This window comes from Hyperolius riggenbachi, chromosome 5 (assembly GCF_040937935.1).
Source record: "Hyperolius riggenbachi isolate aHypRig1 chromosome 5, aHypRig1.pri, whole genome shotgun sequence".
NCBI classification, from domain to species: domain Eukaryota; kingdom Metazoa; phylum Chordata; class Amphibia; order Anura; family Hyperoliidae; genus Hyperolius; species Hyperolius riggenbachi.
This window is the reverse complement of record NC_090650.1, coordinates 390,149,793-390,172,142: the sequence shown is the minus strand read 5'-3', so window position 1 is coordinate 390,172,142 and position 22,350 is coordinate 390,149,793. Positions and strand designations below refer to the sequence as shown.

At 46.1% G+C, this 22,350-nt stretch overlaps 1 protein-coding gene and 1 long non-coding RNA gene across 4 annotated transcripts in view; one reads left to right on the top strand and one right to left on the bottom strand.

Moving 5' to 3' along the window:
• Positions 1–22,350, top strand: part of ANKRD46 (ankyrin repeat domain 46) — a 48,979-nt gene that overhangs the window by 214 nt on the left and 26,415 nt on the right. For 2 of the 3 annotated variants that reach the window (XM_068237735.1, XM_068237733.1), the window contains exons 1-2: positions 11,660–11,742; positions 17,986–18,064. The gene's annotated coding sequence lies outside the window, so the exon portion shown is untranslated. Of the gene's footprint in view, positions 1–3,874; positions 3,960–11,659; positions 11,743–17,985; positions 18,065–22,350 lie in introns of those variants that run through there. The other variant, XM_068237734.1, reaches the window with a different exon arrangement.
• On the bottom strand, positions 14,297–21,493 carry LOC137519082 (uncharacterized). The gene is made up of 2 exons (XR_011020963.1): positions 21,273–21,493; positions 14,297–14,512 (listed from the first exon to the last, which is right to left on the bottom strand). It is a non-coding gene; the product is annotated as an uncharacterized lncRNA (long non-coding RNA).

Here is a 22,350-nt window from a genome sequence, read left to right as displayed (position 1 = left end):
GCACGGACGCCCCACTGCATGTCCACAGCAGTACTTGGAGTGCAGTGATTGGTACATAACCCCACCCACTATATGGTGACAAAATGGGAGACTACCACTGTGCCCAAAATTAAAGCTTATCTTGGTCTGACACTGAGCATAGGCATAAGTCAAAAGCCACAATGAAAGATTTACTGGTCCAAAGACCTTTCATAATGCGCCCCTTTATCCAGCTACGATGGGCAGACCGCGGCATTTAAATGATAATTCCCTATGTATAACCAATGACCCTGCCCATGACGGACTTTTCAAACTGAGGCACCACCTGAACAAGCAGGAACTGAGGACATTTGCAGTAGAGGCCTGGCAGAGCATCACTAGGGATGAAACCCAGTGTCTGGTTAGGTCTATGCATTCCAGACTTTAGGCTGTAATTGACTGCAAAGTATTTGCAACCAAGTATTAAAAAGTGAAAGTTTGATTATTATTCTGTCCCATTACTTTTGGTCCATTTAACAAGTGGGAAGCACATATGCAAACTCAGGGCCAGTTCTAGACTTTTTGCTGTCTGAGGCAAACTTGTGATGATGCGATTCCCTCCCCCCTGATTGGAATGATCGCACAGCACCTGAAAATTTGCACCGCACACTATAGCTGCGGTGAGCCCCCCAAAAAGCGCCCTCAGTATAGGTAGATAGGTAAGTAGCCAGGTATAGGTGCCCCCAGTGTTGGTAACTAGGTACAATTGCCCCAAGTATAGGTTGGCCAGGCACTCGCGCTGAGAATCTACCGCAAAAAACGTATTGTGTATTCCCAGCATAAGTTTCATTTCAAATCCATTGTGGTTGTGTATAGAGCCAAAAATGTTAGAATTGTGCTGATGTCCCAATATTTATGGACCGGATTTAGGCATGATAAGTAGTAATAAAGGTATTGCCGAATGAATGGAAGTAGCATTGAAATGTGAAAATTGCTTACATCCTTAAAGTGAACCTAAACCCAGGACGTCCTTTGTTCTAAAAGATAAGCAGCAGCATAATAACCTTTGCAGAAAAACATTTATTTCTTACATCTTTTAGAGCTCCTTCAGAGATGCTGCAGTTTAGTTACTTCCTGGTTTCATGGGAGCGCAGAAATGGTTAAACATTTAGCCTGTCTGAATGGCACAAACCTCAGCACAGAGCTGACAGCTCAAATTACAGTGGCTCATTACTAACAAATATGGGAGAATTAGTTATCTCTTCATAAAAACAGGGTGAGTTTCTCTGTTTTCCTTCTCTCCTATGAAAGAGTTTAGGTCCTCTTTATCCTCCCCAGCATTTAATTTCCCTGCAATTTTTTGTAGCAAAAGCTTTTTCTTTATATTGTAATCATTTTTGTGGAAAAAGTGCAGTCTTGCAAGTTGTCAGCAAGCATGCGTACAATATAAAAAACATTTTTTTCATTTATTTTAATTTTGTTTTTTTTTTATTTATTTGCTGCTATGGGCAGTAGGGCTGCCCACAGCTTTGTTTTTTTTCTTTACACTAATGCTGGGCATACATGGAGCGATCCAACGGCTCAATCAGCCACCGAATCGACTCCCGCCGCGTCCCCGCGGCCGCCCAGATCGATTCCCGCTTGTCCCCGCGGGCGCTTCCTTATCAGCCGTTCGATTTCCCGCTGTTGTCCGCCCGCGGGGATCAAGCGGGGAATCGATCCGCGCGGTGATCGAACCTGTCGGATATTATCAATCGAGCCATCAGCGGCTTGATTGATAAGAGAAGGTCGACCCGTGTATGCCCAGCATTAGAATTTTTTATATTGGATTTAATACAGATGTTTGTAGTGGGTCCAAAATAAAATAATTTGAATTTGCCACCTGATGTGATTTGGGCCGAACACCAGGGGGCGCGCTCAGAATCCTCAGAGGGACAGGCCGTGGGACGATTGCTGAGGGATTGTAAGTGACTGAAGGAGGAAGAGAAGGAGATCGCCGCCGCAGATCACGCAAAGAAGATGGAAATGCGTTTGCAGGGAAGCCGCACGCCGGTGAAGGATCCTGCACGCCATCAATGCCGCAGTTGAATAATTTAATAGCTGGACGAGCCTGACTCGTCCTTACCGATTCCAGCAATTTTTATTTTTTTTAGGACGAGTTAGGCTCTTCCTTAACCACCCTGGCGTTCTGATTAAATCGCCAGGGTGGCTGCGGGAGGGTTTTTTTTAAATAAAAAAAAAACTATTTCATGCAGCCAACTGAAAGTTGGCTGCATGAAAGCCCACTAGAGGGCGCTCCGGAGGCGATCTTCCGATCGCCTCCGGCGCCCAGAATAAACAAGGAAGGCCGCAATGAGCGGCCTTCCTTGTTTTGCTTATATCGTCGCCATAGCGACGATCGGAGTGACGTCATCGACGTCAGCCGACGTCGTGACGTCAGCCGCCTCCGATCCAGCCCTTAGCGCTGGCCGGAACTTTTTGTTCCGGCTACGCTGGGCTCAGGCGGCTGGGGGGACCCTCTTTCGCCGCTGCTCGCGGCGAATCGCCGCAGAGCGGCGGCGATCAGGCAGCACACGCGGCTGGCAAAGTGCCGGCTGCGTGTGCTGCTTTTTATTTCATTAAAATCGGCCCAGCAGGGCCTGAGCGGCAGCCGCTGGCGGTGTTGGACGAGCTGAGCTCGTCCAGACCGCTCAGCTGGTTAAAGGACAAATGAGGTGAGCAGGGACATGTATCCTTGCTTACTTGGGGCTTATTCCAGCCCCTAGAAGTCTTCAGGTTCCAGTCCATAAGGCTGGCTGACCCGCTGGTGGATCGGCACTTCTGCACATGTGCCCGCTTGCACAGAAGTGCCGCTCGCAGATGTGCCCACATCACCGGGCACCTGTGTAGTAGTATGTGCAGGTCAGGGTTGCCAACTCATCCCTTTAAATACTTACACATCTAAGTTATACAGGTTCTGGGGCTTCTCACAAATAATCAGTGCCTAAACTGCATCTAACTAGCCACAAGACATGTATAATTCATAAGCGTCCGTATTTAAAGGGATGAGTTGGCAACACTGGTGCAGGTGCAGTATGGGTCTGATGATGTGGGCGTGTACACAGGCACCTGCACAGAAGCGCCGGCCTGTTGTTGAGTGGGACAGCCTTAAAGAGACACTGAAGCGAAAAAAAATTATGATATTATGATTTGTATGTGTAGTACAGCTAAGAAATAAAACATTAAGATCAGATACATCAGTCTAATTGTTTCCAGTACAGGAAGAGTTGAGAAACTCCAGTTGTTATCTCTATGCAAAAAAGCTATTAAGCTCTCTGACTAAGTTAGTCTTGGAGAGGACTGTTATCTGACTTTTATTATCTCCACTGTAATTGAACTGTTTACTTTTCCTCTGCCAGAGGAGAGTTCATTACTTCACAGACTGCTCTGAAGGCCCTTTTCCACCAGCGCGTTTGCGCTGGCTGAATCGCAAAAACGCAAACCGCTAGCGATTTTACAATCGCTACGGTTTGCTTTTTAACATAGGAATCGCGGTAGGTCATTTCCACTACCGCGATTCGTTTTTACTTGATCGCGATCGCGCCGCGGAGCGACTTTTGCCGCGATTTTGCTATGCAGTGCATAGCATAGCAAAATCGCGGCCGCGAACGTCGGGGAATCGCCGCTATTGCGATTCAGCAATCGCTAGCATTCAGCGTGAACGCTAGCGATTGCTAGTGGAAAAGGGCCCTTAAAGACTCATTTTGAATGCTGAGTGTTGTGTAATCTGCACATATTATAGAATGATGCAATGTTAGAAAAAACACTATATACCTGAAAATAAAAGTATGAGAATATTTTCTTTGCTGCTAATCTTCTAGTAATTATTCATAGTACACAACCAATTCATTATATCATATATTTTTTTTCACTTCAGTGTCTCTTTAAGGGGTGGCCAGCGGGGAACACTGGAACTGCGGCGAGGGAACCTGAAGACTCCTGGGAGCTGGAAGAAGCCACAAGTAAGTAAAGATGCATGTCCCTGCTCACATCCTTTATCCTTTAGGGCCCGGTCTTACTCGGGCAATTAGTGGGTGATTCCCGCTAATCACAGAAGTGATGGCGCTTTTTAATTTAATTTAATGTGCTTTTTAATAACCTATGGCAGTGATCTAACTGCTGTGATTGCTGCCAATCATGGGCGTTCTGCGATTAACGGCAATCGCAAAACGTGTTCCCTGCAGCAATTTGCCGCGATTCAGAAGCACTTATAAAAGCACTGATCGTGATTGCTCTGAATTGTGGGAGTATACAGTGATTTTTACCGCGCGAAACGTGTTAAAATCACCCACACAAAACATTAGCGCTAAGCACTACCGGTTTACGCTTTTAAGTGTGAATGGGCCCTCAACGCTTGGGAGGTTAAAGCACCCCGAACCAAGGTTTTTTTTGTTTTTTCCTTTTAATAATGGTTTACGTGTGGCGCTGTGACCATCCTCACCTTCCAGTGCCCTCTGTGACCCCCGCACTGCCCGACTTTTATTTTAGACTGAGAGGAATGTCTGTTATGGGCCGGTAGGAACTGGCAGTTGTGCTCCTTCCCACCCGTCCCTAGGAATGCCCCTTTCACTCCCTGTTTATTGGTCCGATATACTGTGTCGCTGCACACAGTGCGCAAGAGAGCTGCAACATGAGCTTGCTTCAGTATAGTTGTAGATACTTGTACAGCACAGTTCCTTACAATGCTTCAATACCTTGTGGTAAGGAAGTATGCTGCACAAGTATACAACTATCCTGAAGTAGGCACATGTTGCAGCTCTCCTGCACACTGTGTGCAGTGCCAGTGACACCGTGTATCGGAACAATAAACAGAGAGTTAAAGGGGCAATTCTAGGGACAGGCAGAGAGGATGAGAATTGCCACTTCCCGCCTGTAATCGGTGTTTCTCTTGAAAATAAAAGCTGAGCAGTGCGGGGCCACAGAGGGCACTGGATGCTGCACATAAACCATTATTAAAAGGTAAAAAAAAAACCTCTTGTTTCAGGGGTACTACAGAAAAAAAGAGGCAGCTTGGAAAACAGATACTTACCTAGTAGGAGTGAATCCCCTGGAATCTCTAAAACCTTTCTTAGGGCTGGTGCACACCAAGAGCAGTTCTGAGCGTTTTAAAAACGCTTGTGGCTTGAAAACCACTTGGCTAATGTATTTCAATGGGATGGGTCACACCAGAGCGATTTGTTTTTTCCCCAAAAGCAAACTCGGGTCCTGCAGCATCTTTGCTGATTTCTGAGCTGCTCTGGAAAGCGCTAGATCAGAGAGATTTTGCAGGCGTTTTTGTTACAGAAGCTGTTAAGTTACAGCGCTACTGTAACAAAACATAAAATATGCTACACCAAAACGCCCCAAAAAACGCTAGGCATGTGTAAAAATCTCTTTGTACATGTCTAGAATTGCTCTGAAAAAACGCTAGTGTTTGCGGGTACGCTAGCGTTTTTGGTGTGCACGGGCCTTTAGTCCTCTTGGCCCCAGTGCCAGTCACTGGGACTCTTTGGAAGTTTGTGGCTGCTCTTCCCACAATGCTTGAGTTCAGCCAACCTGCACCCAAATGAGTATGGCTGTGCCTGTCTTATCAAAATAACTTAACACAAAGCCATTAATGTCTTAACCACTGACAAATCTACATTTAGAGGAAAGGCTCTGGATCCCATAATGCCTTACCTGATCCTCTCCAACTTCTCATCTCCTGTCTGTCTTAAGGTAGCCATACACTGGTCGATTTGCCATCAGATTCGACCAACAGATAGATCCTTCTCTGATCGAATCTGATCAGAGAGGGACCGTATGCAGGGCCGGATTTGTACTTTTTACCGCCCAAGGCCAACTATATCGTCTGTATGGTTGTTAGCTCTGTGTGCCCCAAAGAGAATTCTCCTTACTTTCCATCATTGGTGTCACAGACAATAGGTATTTTAATAATATGGGTATAGATTATATGTTATGTTTTGAACTTTTATGTTATGCTTGCCATCTCATTAATGACGGATCCAATGTGTCACCATGAGAGTGAGGCTGATGTGTACCTGCAGGATAGAGCTTACATATCTTGCAGGGACAGCACAAGTACAGGACAGAGAGTTCAAAGGATAAAGCTGTCCTTGTAGATAGTGATGGCTGCATAGAACAGCTTTACTGCCACTCACTGAGCCGCCCCTAAACGTATGGTGCCCTAGGCCATGGCCTATGTGGCCTTGCCAGAAATCCGGCCCTGACCGTATGGCTGCCTTTACTGCAAACAGATTGTGAATCGATTTCAGCATGAAACCGATCACAATCTGTGGAGCTGCCGCCTGCCCGCCAGCTATACATTACCTGATCTGGCCGGCGTGACTCCCCCGGTCTCCGCTGTCTTCTTCTCTGCGCTGGTCTCTGGTCCGGCTAGCTTGCTTCACTAAACTTCCTGTCCAGGGGAAGTTTAAACAGTAGAGGGCACTCTACTGTTTAAACTTCCTGCCGGAACAGGAAGTTCAGTGAAGCTGCAGCCCTGGAGCCCAGAGAGGAGAAGAAGACGGCGGAGACCGGGGGAGTCACGCCGGCTGGAACAGGTAATGTATCTCCGCTGTATTGCATCAGTCGTCAGGAATTCGACGCAATCCCGACCCGCCGGCCATCGAGAAAAATCTTCCGCACGGACGGATCGACGGGAATTGACGGGAACATTTGATTTTGGACGGAAATTGATCGTTCTGTCAGCGTCTGCACGACTATTTCACAGCAGATTCGATCACAGTGATCAAATCTGCTGTATATTGGTGGGAAAATCGTTAGGTGATGGGCCCCTTTTATTCAAAATTCGTAGCTTCAGGACTCCTCAAAAGGCTCCGGAAGCACTCACATCCCTGAGTTCTTCCTAGCTGAGCGTATCTGTGCTGCGCATGCATGAGTCCAGTATGGATCCATTCGTCTTCAGAAATGCTTGGGGACTATAGGATCCAAAACCTTCCCTCTAAATAGGTATCTAACTTTTTTTTTAATATGTAAATATTTAAATCAAACCTAAAGCTGACAAGAAAAACAGGTAGACTAGATGCCACTGTAGAGGGGAGTCTCTGGATGCTTCAGAGACTTCACAGATCCTCCGCAACCCCTCTGCTGCTGATACCTATTATTATTTATAAAGCGACAACATATTCCGTGGAGCTGTACAAAACAGGAAAATTAGGTACATACAATGATATTCATGAAATATGGACACTGATAAAAAATACAGAACTGGGGGTTACAATGACAGATGTAACATGATGAATAAAATGTATAACAGAGTGCAAGCTATGAAATAAAAATCCAAGACACAAAATGGTGAGAGAGCCCTGCCCTTGCGACAAGCTTACAATCTAAAAAGGAATGGGGAAAACAAGAGGTGGGGAAACCTGTAGTGAAAAAAGTGCCCAATTTAGGTACTTACCTAGGTAGAGGGAACATACATATGAAATCGGCACCGGTAGACTTTGGCGCAGTATACAGCTGTTATATGGTTGATCCTGCTTCTGCATAAGTCCGGGCTGTGCTAATTACTATTCCCATGGATGGTGGGGAATGATATAATTCGGCTTCCAGCGATTGCTGGAGGCCGAATTATTTTGTTTTTTAGTTTCAAATTTGTTATTATGCAGTAGCAAGTTAACAAGGAAGAACAATTCTGAAATCCCCACACAGGGGGGTGATAATACAATAAGAAAAAGTAAACAAACAAAACAAGATAAGTTAACAGTGTAGTCAGAGTACCAGCAGCGATGTGGGTATAGATATATGGCGTAAAAGAAAATAGTGCACAGGAAGCCAAAAATGACAAATATTTCAGTGTAAAAAATAAGGCGTAGCGAAGGCCTTTATTGTCAGCATAATCAATTCAAGGGGACCATGTATTACTGAATTGTAGCATCCGATCCCCCGAGATAGCAACCATTCTCTCAAGAATCAGGATCCTGTGGACCTTGTCAATCACATGATCTAGGTTCTCTTGAAGTGAAAGGAAGTGCCTTTGTTCTCCAATTGTAATTAACAAAGGCTAGGAGATTTCTGCCTGCCTTAGTTTGTCACCTTGACCCTAGCTGACCTATCAAAACTGCCTGGGGTCACCTTTCACCCATCCAGGTCATGTGCTCCTATGCTTATCCCTGCCCAGCTCTGGAGCTCTCTTGATCTAGGGAGAGAAATGAGTCTTTCTAGCGTGAGGCTAAGTATGTTTTTGCAGAATTTAGAATATGTTGCACTAGCCTATGGGCTGGGTGTTTAATATTGTACGGCTTTTCGCCTAGTAGAAAAACTGAGGGTGTTGGAGAGAACGGGATCTGGAGGACCGTCGCTATTAGCCCAGCAATTTGTGACCAAAATCTGTTTACCAGGGGGCATGTCCACCACATGTGAGCTAAAGTACCTTTGGTACCATAGCCTCTGTAACATAGGGAAGAGGCTTGAGGGAAGATGCCAGAAACCCGCTCGGGAGCCAGGTAAGCTCTATGAAGGAGCTTTACATTAGTCTCCAATATAGAGAAATAGATGCTCCCTTTCATAAGGGCTTCGAAACAATGAGCCCACCTCTTGGGAGTAAGGTGAAAATCAAGGTCTGCTTCCCATTTCTCCAGAACGGGATCCATGGCAGATTGAGCTCGGGATGCTAATTGGGCATATAAGTATGAAATAATACCACCCCCTGGGGGGGAAATGTTGCAAACATTTTTTAAGGCTCCCAAATCTTTGAAATTTAGCTAGTCTCTTGTATTGGGAGGTTGCTAACCAAGCTAAATCGGAATTGAGGCCTGGAGGGAAGTCAGGGTTGTCAAACAGCCGAGTGAATAAAGAGGGGGTAGCTTGCAGGCCTAATACATAGCGGTATCTTTTCCATATCTTGAGAGTATGCAAGGTGTAGGGGGATGCAGATAGAAGAAGGGAGGGACGCGTTAGTGAGGACCAAACCAGAGATTCAACCGTGAGCGGATTTAGAATTATTGTGTTTTTAAAGCAACTTCGGCTCCGTCTTCTGACGGTGCCGACGTTACTCACTGAGCGCCGCTATAGACTGATTCCCATTATAGTCTATGGCGGCGCTGGCTGCGCCCAAATCTAGCAGTGCAGAAAAGCACTGCTCCGTAGAGGGAAGCCACTGGATAACGATTCTTCAGAGCCTTTCCCCGTCTCCTTTTTAGGGATTAGTAGGGAGACGGCGGAAGGCTCTGAAGGATCCAAAAGCTTCCCTATCCTGAGGTAAATATTTAACGTCTTCCTTTGAAAACCTCAGGTTTACTTAGAATTAAAAAAATAAAAAAAAGTCGATAAAGTAACGGTCCTTTCATACTGACAATATTCCTGTAGTATGTTTACATTGTGTGTGGTGTGGAAGGTCCTGTCGGGGTATTGCACAGCATGCTGTGTGTTTACTGGACAGTGTGTGTTTATAGTGTCAGAGAAGCATACTATCATTACCGTACACCCATCCTATGGATGTGAACTCGACTTGCCTAATCTTCATGCTCCCATCCAGTGGCTGACCTAGCATTACCTTGTATTCATAAGGTGCTGCGTGATCTGGTTTGCATGTATTCATGTATTGTCTTATTGCTGTATGTCACCTTTAAAGTGAACCTTAAGTCAAACCAAAAAAAGTGTTTTACTCATCTGGGGCTTACAATAGCCCCCTGCAACTGTCCGGTGCCCTCGCCGTGTCCCTCCGATCCTCCTGTCCCCGCCGGCAGCCACTTCCGGTTTCGCCGTGAGGAGCCGACAGGCTGGGAACGCGAGTTATTCGCGTTCCCAGCCTTCTAGGGCGCTATTGTGGCTGGGAACGCGAAAAATCACTCGCGTTCCCAGCCTGTTGGCTCCTGATGGCGAAACCGGAAGTGGCTGCCGGCGGGGACAGGAGCATCGGAGGGACACGGCGAGGGCACCAGACAGCTGCAGGGGGCTATTGGAAGTCCCAGGTGAGTAAAACTCTTTTTTTTGGTTTGACTTTAGGATCACTTTAAATATTGTCTGTAACTTAAACTAATGTCCAGCTCTGTGTAATATGTTGGCGCTTTATAAATACAATTAATAAAATAAAATTGTACTCTATGCTTCTCTGTATGGTCGCACCGCACTCCCAAATTTTCGTCTACCTTTTGCAATGCAACATGCTCAGTGTGAAAGAATCCGAAGGCCTCTTTTTCATGGGCAGTGGAATGCCTCTCAAACTCTCCCAACTGCTAGCTGCTGCCTGGCAACTGCTCACTGCTGCCTGGCAACTGCTTGTTGAGCACACAGTACAACTGCCTGTGGAAAAAGAGGCCTAAAATAACAAAATAACTTAAATAAACCAGATGTTTCTAGTGTGGTAAATCATAGGTTCTCAACCTGTGGTATGGGTACCCCAAGGGGTAGATCTGATGGTTCCAAGGGGTACTTGGGCTTGATATACGGAACCAAGATTAACAAATTTAGGGTTTTAGGAAATGATAAATATTATTTTAACAACACCAATTTAGTATTGTAGCTCATTAAAAGCAATAGTAAATGCTTGGAAATTATGTATAACCAATTATCATGTACTAAGATTAAATATATATTTGTCAAGGGGTACAGTGTGATATTTACTATTGTAGGGGGTACTTGGTAAATACAGTTTTAAAAGGGGTACATACCAATAAAATGTTGAGAAACACTGTGGTAAATGAAGCACGTTTATGAGTACTTGTAATGTATGTGTTACAATAGTCACCATGAGCTTGCTGGTTAGTCTGTACCTCTCGGTTTACAAGCCCTACTCCATAGAGCCAAATTAATCCATGCCATGCACTGATGAGGATCAAACAATCCGAAACAGTCTGTATGCATGTTGGATTATTATGGCTCTGTACAATTTAACAAGCTGACACATCATTGCATTCCAGCGGTTCTGGAGGTGTGTTTAGCTTCTAAGGGTACAATGGTTAATTTGCATATATTCAGCAGTGGTGCCTGGGAGACATCTCAAGCTCACTCCAACCTGAATTATCGCAAATTCTTTCTGTTTTAGGAAAGCAAATTTTTGTTTTTCTTAACATCTTAGTAAGGGGGCTTTTAGGACCATTGTAGTCCCTTACACACTCCAATGAGTTCTGGGTCACCATGAGCTTGCTGGTTAGTCTGTACCTCTCGGTTTACAAGCCCTACTCCATAGAGCCAAATTAATCCATGCCATGCACTGATGAGGATCAAACAATCCGAAACAGTCTGTATGCATGTTGGATTATTATGGCTCTGTACAATTTAACAAGCTGACACATCATTGCATTCCAGCGGTTCTGGAGGTGTGTTTAGCTTCTAAGGGTAACAATGGTTAATTTGCATATATTCAGCAGTGGTGCTCTGGGAGACATCTCAAGCTCACTCCAACCTGAATTATCGCAAATTCTTTCTGTTTTAGGAAAGCAAATTTTTGTTTTTCTTACAATAGTGGTGATATACATAAATCTATGGAAACAGATAACTATACTGTATGCTTGTTTATTTGGGGAAAATATATTTTTTCCTGTAAGCAATAAGCATAAATTCACAAACAGAACTAGGTTTCTGCTGCACAAAAGTAGTGAAAATCCTACTGCGAAGCTGTCTCTCCAGCCCCAGCAGCCTGCGTCCTGACAGTCTGACACAAGCAGAAGGGAGGAGGAGGAGGAGGAGGAGGAGGAGGCGGCGGCGGCAGGGAGAGTCGGGAGCGCGCCTCGGTCACGGCTCCTCCCCCAATAATCACTTCCGGTTCTGATGGCACAGACAGGCCCGGAGCTGGTGCTGAAGGTGGGTGGTATGTTGTGTTCGGTCGGGGCGTGACGTGACCGCCTGTGATGTCGGGGCGGAATGTGATGGGGGAGTGGGCAGGGTGGCAACTGGTGACATGTACGGCAGAGCAGTGTAATTGTACACAGCAGTCAGCTGCTGCTGCTTTCTCCCTGGGCTGGGAGCGGGTCAGTGATGGCAATTTGTAGACAGCCTGAAAATCAATAAAGTGGAAACCAGCTCTCTGCGGAATGCTTGGCTGCAGACATTAGAATGACACACACAGGTACCCACAACAAAACAGGTACCCACAACAAAACAGGTACCCACAGTGCCTCTCTCCCTGCTGCTGCTTCCTCCCCTCCTCCTTTCCCCTCAGCTTATAGAGCCTGGAATGGCTTATCTGTGACCTGTCCACATAGCCTGGTAGCCAGGAAATGTTGAAGTGTGTCAGCCAGGTAACTTGACCACTATCGCAAAAAAAAGTAGGCAGTTAAAATCTGAGAACCGACAGGTTTTGGGCCAGTCCATTTCCTCATGGGGAATTCTGAGGGTTTTCTTTTGTTTTCAACAGCATTGCCTGAACAGCACTTGCAAAGTCTAACTGACAAAATAATGTGTAAGGGCCCATTTCCACTACTTAGTGATGTGAATGCGGCTACTTAGCCGCACCACTTCTGCTGCCGGCCGTATCACTTCCGCATCTCCCGATGCGGAAATGTATTGGAGGAGATGGGACGCGGCTGCGGGCGTGTGAGAATCTGCAGTATGCTGCAGATTCTCGGATCGCTCCGCACCGCTCCGCAGAACATGCACGCAGTGGAAACTCTTTCATTGACGTGCATGTGTTTCAGGACACCTGCGGTGCGATGCGGCTATGTAGCACCGCTCCTAGTGGAAATGGGCCCTAAGTGAGTAGGGAGGTTGGCTGGTATCTTACTATTTTGGCAGTTAAACTACTGTTCAGGAAATGTTGTTGAAAACAAAGAAAACCAGAGAATCTCCCATGAGGAGATGGACTGGCCCAAAACATGTCGGTTCTGTCAGATTTTAACTGCTTACTTTTTTTGCGATAGTGGCCTTTTGAAAAGCAAACCAAAAACCAAAAAAGATGCGCCAGAGGACTCCACGACCTCTTCACTGCCGGTTTTCCAACAGTCTAGCATACATGACCAAGTAAAATATGTGTATGTTAGTTTGACAAGTTAAGAGAACCTTAACTAACCCCACCCCCCCCCCCCCCCAAAAAAAACCCCGTTTCACTTACCTGGGACTTGGCAACAAGGGCGAGGATGCGCAGGTGCAGTGGTCGCCAAAAACAAAACTTTGCCATGGTGGGGGACCGCAACTTCGTTCTAGGATGGTGCAGGCACAGGGCAGCTGCAGGGGGCTAGTAGAAGTCCCAGGTAAGTGAAACGGTTTTTTTGGCACTAGGTTAGGGGACCCAGTAGGAAACCTCATAGGGAAATTCAGCTGACGTGATTGGCTGGACAACATCCTCTATTATTTATAAAGCACTGCTAGGTATCAGTAAACTACACCCACACTGTTAGGCCAATCACAATGCTTCATGCTGTAGAGGTATGCTGTGATTGGAGAACTGTTCCCTATGAGGTTTCCTGCTGGGTCCCCTAAACTAGACTAACGCCGACTAACTTACCTATTAATTTAGGCCTGGTTCACATTAGCGTTTTTTTTCCGGAACGTATACTGTACAAACGGAACGGATGTGAATGGATCCAATGTTAACCTATGGATCGATTCACATGCGTCCCCCGGTACGGATCCAGACAAAAATGCAGCAGCGTTGGGGGCAATGGGAAACCGAACGTTTTTTCACACTAGTGAAGAAACGGACCGTTCCATGGGGGCATGGGCCGAAAGGTGAGGGGAGGGTGCAGCAGCCGGGGGGGGGGGGGGGGTACTGGGTGGGCTAGGGAGGGTTTATACATGCCTAATCTTCCGTAGCAGCCGGTGGTAGAGTCTTCCGTGTCATGTGAGTGTAGTCACAGCGGAAGAAGACGGACCCTCTACCGTCAGCTGCAGTAAAAGATCAGGTATGTATTTGCTGAATTAAAACAGATCCACTCAATCATTGACCAGATCCGTTTTCATATGTGAACCGAGCCATGGACTGAGCCATCCAGATCTGGAGACCGGATCCGCTCACCGTATCCTTTTGGCTGTTTTTGCAGATGTGAACCGGGCCTTACCATACACTATTTTTAAGATGGCGGTAATAGTACAGCTTTTAAAGAGGAGCTGTTAGGTATAAGGTCTCAGAGAAAATAAACACGTATATCAGTAGCTAAATACTGGCTGTACTTACATTACATATGCATTTCACTGTCCACGTTTGTACTTCACAGAATTTGTATATAGTATATGCAGAGATTGATGCTCCTGACAGCTCATGGCAGGTTCCATGTTTGTCTGTCTCCTATGAAGCCAAATGTGTCGTCATGTCCTGCCTGCTTCCTGATCACAGAAAAGCTCGTACTGAATAACACTAGTGTGCAGTGAATATTAATTAGCCATGTGGCTAGGAACAATAGCGGACTCCTGCAGTGTACTCTGCCGGGAGATTTATCAATTTATCAGTGCTGTGCGCTGGACTGAGTTACAAGCTGCTGAAACTTGATCCTGTAACTTCTCCTTAGCAGCCGAGGGGAGGGCCCCAGAATGCTTTGCAGTATGGTATGCGGCTTGCGTCCTCTTGGGTCTAACAGCTTTGCTGATAAGCACACATCGATTTTTATCTTCACTATTGCCTTTTTGGCTTCCGTCTAAACTGTTTAACACAGGAGAATAGAGGTTTAAATTAGCTTCTGCAGCCTGACAGTTACTCTTTAAGATAGCTGTAATAGTACATTTACCAATATTCTACCACTTCATTCATATAGTAAAATATCGGTAATGTTTACCAATATTTTATTATGACCTAACCACATAGGAGGTGTCGCTGCGCAAGAGCAGAAGAAAATGTATGCTGGCTTGACAGGTTTGCTGGCAAGTTGGTACACCAGCCGGGAGCCTCTTCTTCACAGCTTCATTCCCCTCAGTGTACAAGGACATCTGTACCTTAGCACAGAGCTGCTGGTGCATGTTGAACAAATCCGCACATGAACAGCTCTGTGAAACTACAATTCGCCGTCCGTACTACCATTATTGTTGAATAATGCTCCCTCCATGTACAATAGCGGGGGTGCTGAACAGGCTGTTCAGCACGACCACTCTTGTACATCGAGGGAGCATTATTCAACAATAATGTTGAATGTTGCAAAATGGGGCCCGGTGCTGAACAGAGGGACGTAAGAAGATCATGGAAGCTTTTGGACTATCCAGAGCTTTCGCTCTACTGAAGTTTCTAACTTTTTTTTTCCTCACTTCAGGTATTCTTTTCTTCAAAGATCGCACCATCGTTTGAACAATGTGCTCTGCTTGGGAAATGCTTTTTTTTAAAACTCTTGAGTAGGGACCTTTTTTTTCTCAATACAACATGGAGCTCACGATTGGGGATGAGTGTTCCATTTCAAAATGCTCTTCCAAATTATTAAGAGCAACCAGAATTTGAGCACTGCAGATCGCAGAAATGTGGAAACACAATGGAGGGAGGGTTAAAAAAACAATAATAAAAAAAAAAAAAATAGGGAAATTTTATTGTTAAAACAAATATTTGTAAAAAAAATCCCCAAAACATTGTGGGAGCGATCACAGCCCATCAACAGAAAGCTCTGTTGGTGGGCAGAAAGGGGGGGGGGGGGGGAATCACTTGCTGAGTTGAGTTGTGCGGCCCTGCAGCGAGCCCTTAAGGCACATACACGTCGGATTTTTCCAAACAACCAGTCGTTTGGACGTCAAATCGGGCGTGTGTACAAACGGTCGTTCAGCTGATAACACTGGATTTTACCGATCCGCCAAGCGGATCCGTCAGAACCAGTCTTATCAGCTGAACACGCCCAATTCGACGTCCAAATGACCGGTTGTTTGGAAAAATCCGATGTATGTACGCACCTTTTAAAGCTGCAGTGGCCTAATTTGTAAAAAATAACCTAGTCACTAGGGGGGTTTAAGCCCGTGGTCCTTAACCACTTAAGGACCAGGGGGCCCGCAGCACCTATCAGGATTGTGGCCGGGCGATCAGACTTCCCCCCTTTTTTCCCCACTAGGGGGATGTCCTGCCTGGGGGGGGGGTCTGATCGCCGCCGGCTATTATTATTATTATTCCTCAAAGCCCCCCTCCGCAGCCATTTCCGCCCTCCCTCCGCTTACCTCCCTCTCCCTCTTCAGCAGTAATGCGCAGGACGGAAGTCCGTCCTGCGCCTGATAGGATAGGCTTCTGCCTATCAGATGCCGGCGATCCCGGCCAATCAGAGGCCGGGGATCGCCGATCGCAGCAGCGCCGTGTGATGTAAACAGTGGGGATTTCTTCCCCGCATGATTACATTATGCATGCGAGCCGCGATCGGCGGCTCGCACACTGTTCACGGAGACAGTCTCTGTGAACTAGCATGGAAAGGCCGTTTCCATGCTATACCACTAACGTCCTGCCGACGCGTATCGGCGTTAGGCGGTCGTTAAGTGGTTAACCCTTCCTCCTCCCCTGGCTAACCTTAGGCTCCGCCTCAAACCCTACCCACAGCTAACTTTAACCCTCCTTGCCACCAGTAAAAAGAAAAACAATCCCCAGGCGCCCAGGTAAGAAGGGGGGAATTTAGGCTCCCGCAGCAGCCCCCGACTTCCAGGGGCCCAAATTTCCCCTCCCTAGGGATAATTACAATGGGCTCCTAAGCCTGCGCTTAAACTTTTGCTGTTAGTGGGTGCCCAAATTTCCTGGTTCCAGTGAACTCCTTGATGCCGCGTCTGTGCACTGCCCCCAGCTTTCCAGCTACTTTCTCCTTCTGGCTGTGAAGGAAGTATAAAGAGCTGGAGTGCACTGTGGAGGGCAGTGTCAAGGGCGAGTTACCCCGCAGCCACGGTGCTCAAACTCTTGTTCTGTTCCAATTGATTTGGAACGGCGGTCCTATATGGATCATTCATCCCTACTCACAATATATAAAGTGGACAAATGAGCTGCAACTTTTCCGTGATGCATTTTTTAATTGCAGTTTGTATAATGCTTAAAGGGGAACTGAAGTAAGAGGTATACGGAGGCTGCCATATTTATTTCCTTTTAATCAATACCAGTTGCCTGGCAGCCCTGCTGGTCTATTTCTCTGCAGTAGTATCTGAATAACACCAGAAACAAGCATGCAGCTAGTCTTGTCAGATCTGACTTTCAAGTCTGAAACACCTGATCTGCTGCATGCTTGTTCAGGGGCTATGGCTAATAGTATTAGAGGAAGTGGATCAGCAGGGCTGCCAGGCAACTGGTATTGCTTAAAAGGAAATCAACATGACAGCCTCCATATACCTCTCTCTTCAGTTCCCCTTTAAAGAGAATCTGTACTCTAAAATTCTTACAATAAAAAGCATACCATTCTATTCATTATGTTCTCCTGGGCCCCTCTGTGCTGTTTCTGCCACTCCCTGCTGCAATCCTGGCTTGTAATTGCCATTTTTAGGCAGTGTTTACAAACAAGACATAGCAAGTGATAGGCTGAGAGTAGCTCAGTGTGTGAGTCATACAGAGTGCAGGGGGCCTGGAGAGGGTGTGTATAGCGTCTTTCCAATCACAAGCAGCACAGCACATTCCAGCCTGACTGCCTCAGACCGACAGAGGAGAGAAAATTAGATGATATAACAGAGATAATACAGCCACTGTGCAACTAGAAAAGTCTGCAGTTAGACAGAGCACATTAGAACAGGTATAGGAACTTATAGGATAGAAGAAATAAGGATGAACATTTTGTTACAGAGTCTCTTTAAAATTGGGCCAGTCAAAATCATTTAGTGCCTGGGCACAATGACGCCTTGCTGAGTGGATTTCAGCAAAGAATGCCGGTGTGGGATGCCTGCGCAAGCAGTGCACGGGGCACAGTGATGTGCTGGGCAGTACCGCATTCTCATGCATCTGCATCATTTTGGAATCCTTAGCAACTCATTGATAAATATCTGTGATATTAGGCTGGAGAATACGCTAATTATAGTTTTTATATGCAGTAGAAGCAAAATCCTATAGCAAAGTCTATCTCAACTTCAGCCAACGGTAAAATTTGGCATAACGGTCTTGCTTTCTGCTTGAGAATATTATACTGTAGAATGATAGCTGGAACACTGACTGTCTATTACTGTAATAAGACAATATAATTTTCTTTCTTGCAGATTTGAAAAAAAAGATCTTGGATTGCATCTTATCAAAACGCACAGTAGTGTTAATTGGATTGCCCGATTTCAAGAACACGTAAGTTTATTTTACCTTATTCTCCAATTTATGTACTTTTTTCAACCAAAATAGCTATGTAACTATGTATAAGGCTCGTACACACGTGCAACTTTTCTGCCAAGCTATCGTCCAACCTTGGTTTGTTGGGCGCGTGTACTCATGACAGACGACTAGACCATTGTTCTCTCCAGGCTCTTTTAGCCGGGTGCTCCACCCAGCTAGTTTTGGTAAGCACCCGGCTGTCATCTCCCAGCTACTTTTTCATGCCACCCGGCTGTAAAAAAAAAAAAAATTCTGGGGAGAACACTGTAGACAAGTGACTGATAACAGGCGGTTAATCTGATACAACCGGCGGATCAACTCACACAACTGTTGGGCTGATATTGTACAGTTGGCAGCGTGTGTACAAGTCTTTTGATGACTTGTACTTGTTTTTCATATGTCCGTGTCATGCAGTCCATCTCTCGCTTGTCTGCGCAGTATGCAAATGAGTTTGTTGTTCAGTTGGTTAACCACTTAACGACCGCCTAACGACAATAGGCGTCGGCAGGTCGAAGTGGTGTTACCATGGAGGGTGTCTCCGTGAACAGCCTGCGAGCCTCCGCTCGCAGGCTAAATGTAAACACACGGGGAAGAAATCCCTGGTGTTTACGGCGCTACTGCGCAGTAGCGCCGTAAAGGAGATCGGCGATTTCCGGCCTCTGATTGGCTGGGGATCGCCGGCATCTGATAGGCTGAAGCCTATCAGAGGCGGTGCAGGACGGATCGTCGTCCTGCGCCGCCCAGGGGAAGGAGGGGAGGGAGGGAAACAGAGCGAGGCGGAAAATCGCTGCGGAGGGGGGCTTTGAGGAGCCCCCCCCGCTAAGCAGAAATAGCCAGCGGCGATCAGACTCCCCCAGCAGGACATCCTCTAGTGGGGAAGAAAAGGGGGAAGTCTGGTCACCCTGGCTCAATCCTGATCTGTGCTGCGGACTGGAGAGCCCACGCAGCACAGATCCTTAGAAAATCCCCTGGTCCTCAAGTGGTTAATATGCGGGAAAATACAAGTCGTGCAATCACTTGGTTGTGCAGTTAGTCATATTGATGGGTTGTTCGTGCTCTTTTGTTGGACGTGTGCACAAGCTTTTATACAGCAGGCTTTTCCTAGGGTTCCTTGAGGACCCTGCAGCGGTTCTCCTGAGATTCTTCCCTCTAGTGACCTTCAGAGGAGGTCTTCGGCTCTTGTGTGCTTTCTTTACTCCTTGTCTGCCTATCCTGAGTTACAGCCTCCATACTTATTCACCAATGGCACAGTGGCCATGTGCATGTGACTGTTGCCACTGCTACCAGTTACCCATTTTTAATATGAGCTGTTAACCTCAGCTCTTTACCTTCTCTCCATTAGGCCTGCAGAGCGCTTTTTGATCTGTCAGCACTGCGTCTGCGGTTTTAAAAAATGTTCCCATTGACTTGGATTAAAATCGAGGGAAAAATCGCAGCAAAATTAGCGAGATCACGATTTTTCAAAATATCGTGATCGCAGCATTTTTTATGCAAGTCAATAGGAGCATTTTTTTTTTAAAACCCAGCGCTGACAGATAAAAAAAAGCGTTCTTAAGAGTGTCTCAGTTCCATGTTCATGTACACAGATTCTTCACCAGTGCCTGCATCCTCATCTTCTGCACAGAACTGTTGTGGGGAACAGTATCAAAGGCCTTTGCAAAGTCCACGAGTATCACATGTCCAGCTTTCTCAATATACATATGAGAATTTAGCGTGTAATAAAAGCTGAGCATGTTAGTCAATCAAGATCTGTTTCTTAGTAAATCCATATTGATGCTAAAAAATAGTTAAATAGTTTGCACACAACTGATGTTACGCTTACAGGTGTATCATTTCTGGGATACGCTTTTTGCCCTTCCTAAATAATGGGAAACCAGGGGCTGTATGCAAGTCCATTGGAACTATCCCACTTGAAAGAGAGTCACAAAAAATACATGTTTATCAATAACTGAACTTAGTACCCTTAACACCTGAGGATGGAAAACACTAGGCCCAGTGTCTTATCAGGGTTTTTTTTTTTTTTTTTTTAGTCTTGCCTTCACTCCTTCCTGCATAAAGTATTCAATATTTAAACCACACCAGACCTGAGGCAAAGCTACCTCTAGTAAGCACAGCTGTATGTTCATGCTGGATCCATCCACCTCTGTATATTTGGCCTGATCCGATCAACTTTTTCTCCTAAGTGCTCTCCTATGATATATTTATCTTTTGTATAAAATTAGAAAACTCAGGAGAAAAAGTTAATTGAATCAGGCTGTATGTCCAGTCCCCTCCTCATTCCCTCTGATCCCTGTAATCACGCCTTAAAAATGTTGACTTTTGGCTAAAGTCAAATTTTCAGACAGAAAGAGGCGGGCTTGCAGCGATTTTCCCTCCTTTCACCATCCTATTCCCTGCATGAACATTCCTCTGTGCTTACCTAAGATAGCTTTGCCTCGTGTCAGGTATACTTTAAAGTGTACCAGAGCTTGTGAAAAGAAAAAGTTTGATACATACATGGGGCTTCCTCCAGCCCCATAAGCTTGGATCACTCCCACACCGCTGTCCTCTATCTGCAGCTTTGGGAACCGGGTCCCGTCACTTCTGTCAGTCAGGGCCAGTCTGACGTAAGAGAAGTGCATTGTTTGCGTATCTCTCCATCAAATATGTAGAGGGTGCACTTCTCCTGTGTAGACTGGCCCCAACTGCCTAAAGTGACGGGACCCGGTTCCTGAAGCTGCAGACAGCGGAGGACGATGGTGTGGGAGCAATCAGAGCTTATGGGGCTGGAGAAAGCCCCAGGTATGTATCAAACTTTTTCTTTCACAAGCTCTGGTGCACTTTAAATCCAGCCGTTCGAATTAAGGGAACTGCTTTTGCACATCTCGTTTCCATTGTACATGAGTGGTTCCTTTCGCTGGGCATGTGCAGTTCACACATGCTCATTAACAATGTGCTTAGCCTTGACTGTTGCTGTGCTGTGGGAGGGCGGATGAAAATGAGTCCATTTCTGAGAAAAGTAGAAGATTTTCAAGTAGGCAATTTTTTTGAATTCGGGTTTGCTTAGGGTAGGAAGTTCAGAACTTCTTTTCTCTGAGTGTGTGTGCAGCTTGGGTGTACTGATTGATGGGGAATCAAATTTTAGCTGTTGTGAAACATTCCTTTTTTCAACTAACGAACATAGCAAAAATCAAGCACCTCATACCTCTAGCAGATGTTTCAACCCTAGTTCATGCCTTCATCACATCACTACAATGTTGGAAAGGGCCTTCCAAATAAAGACCTTCACTGCCTGCAGCCAGTACAGAATGCTGCCGCATGGCTGTTGACAAGCCAACCAAGCTATTGCCACATAACGCCAATCTTTTTTTACTTGCTCTTCTACCTATAAAATGGAGAATCCTCTTTAAAATTGGCATACTAATATTCAAATCGCTACACAATTTTGGCCTTGGATGAATGCAGGATCTGTTGCAACTGTTGCAACTGTATCATATCTCCCACAACCTCAGATTGACAGGATCTAACAACTTGACGACCCATAGCCCAACAATCCAGAGTCCAACACAACACATTTGAAACCAGAGCCTTCTGTCATGCTTCCCCTAGCGCCTTTGGGACCCCTTGGCACACCTATTCAAAACAACTCCAACCCTGGAGGCATTAAAATAAAAAAAAAAAATTAAAAAAAATAGCTGTACAGATGCTTCGGTAGTCTTCAGCCTCACAGCATGCTCTGTTCCTATGGAGGAGGGAAGGAGGACGGACGGCGGCAGTGTATGACGGAGAGGCTTCCTGTGTGTGTGTGTGTGTGTGTGTGTGTGTGTGTGTGTGTGTGTGTGTGTCTGTTTATGTGTATTTGGGGGGTAAAGAGGAGAACAATGTGCTCAGCCAAGGTGTTCTCTTGGCAAAGCATTGAAGGCAGTACAAAGTAACCCTGTGTCACTAAAGCCTTATACACACAGGGTTTGCGACTTGGGTGGCCAGTCCAGGCGGTCCCTGACGAGAATCTAGCATGTATACAGAGACATGCTAGATTCTTGGCAGTGACAGCCTGGACTGGCCACCCCAGTCGCAAACCATGTGTGTATTATGGCCCATACTCACGGGCAACTTTTTGGCCTGTCGATAGCACACGTGAGCGTGTGCGCGACAGGCCGGCGACAGCTCGTCGCCAGGTCCCTCCACATACACACGGCGGAGGGACCTGGCAGCTGATGCAGCGGAACCTGTCTCTGTTCTTGACCCCCCCCCCCCCCCCGCCGGATGCCCAATATATTACT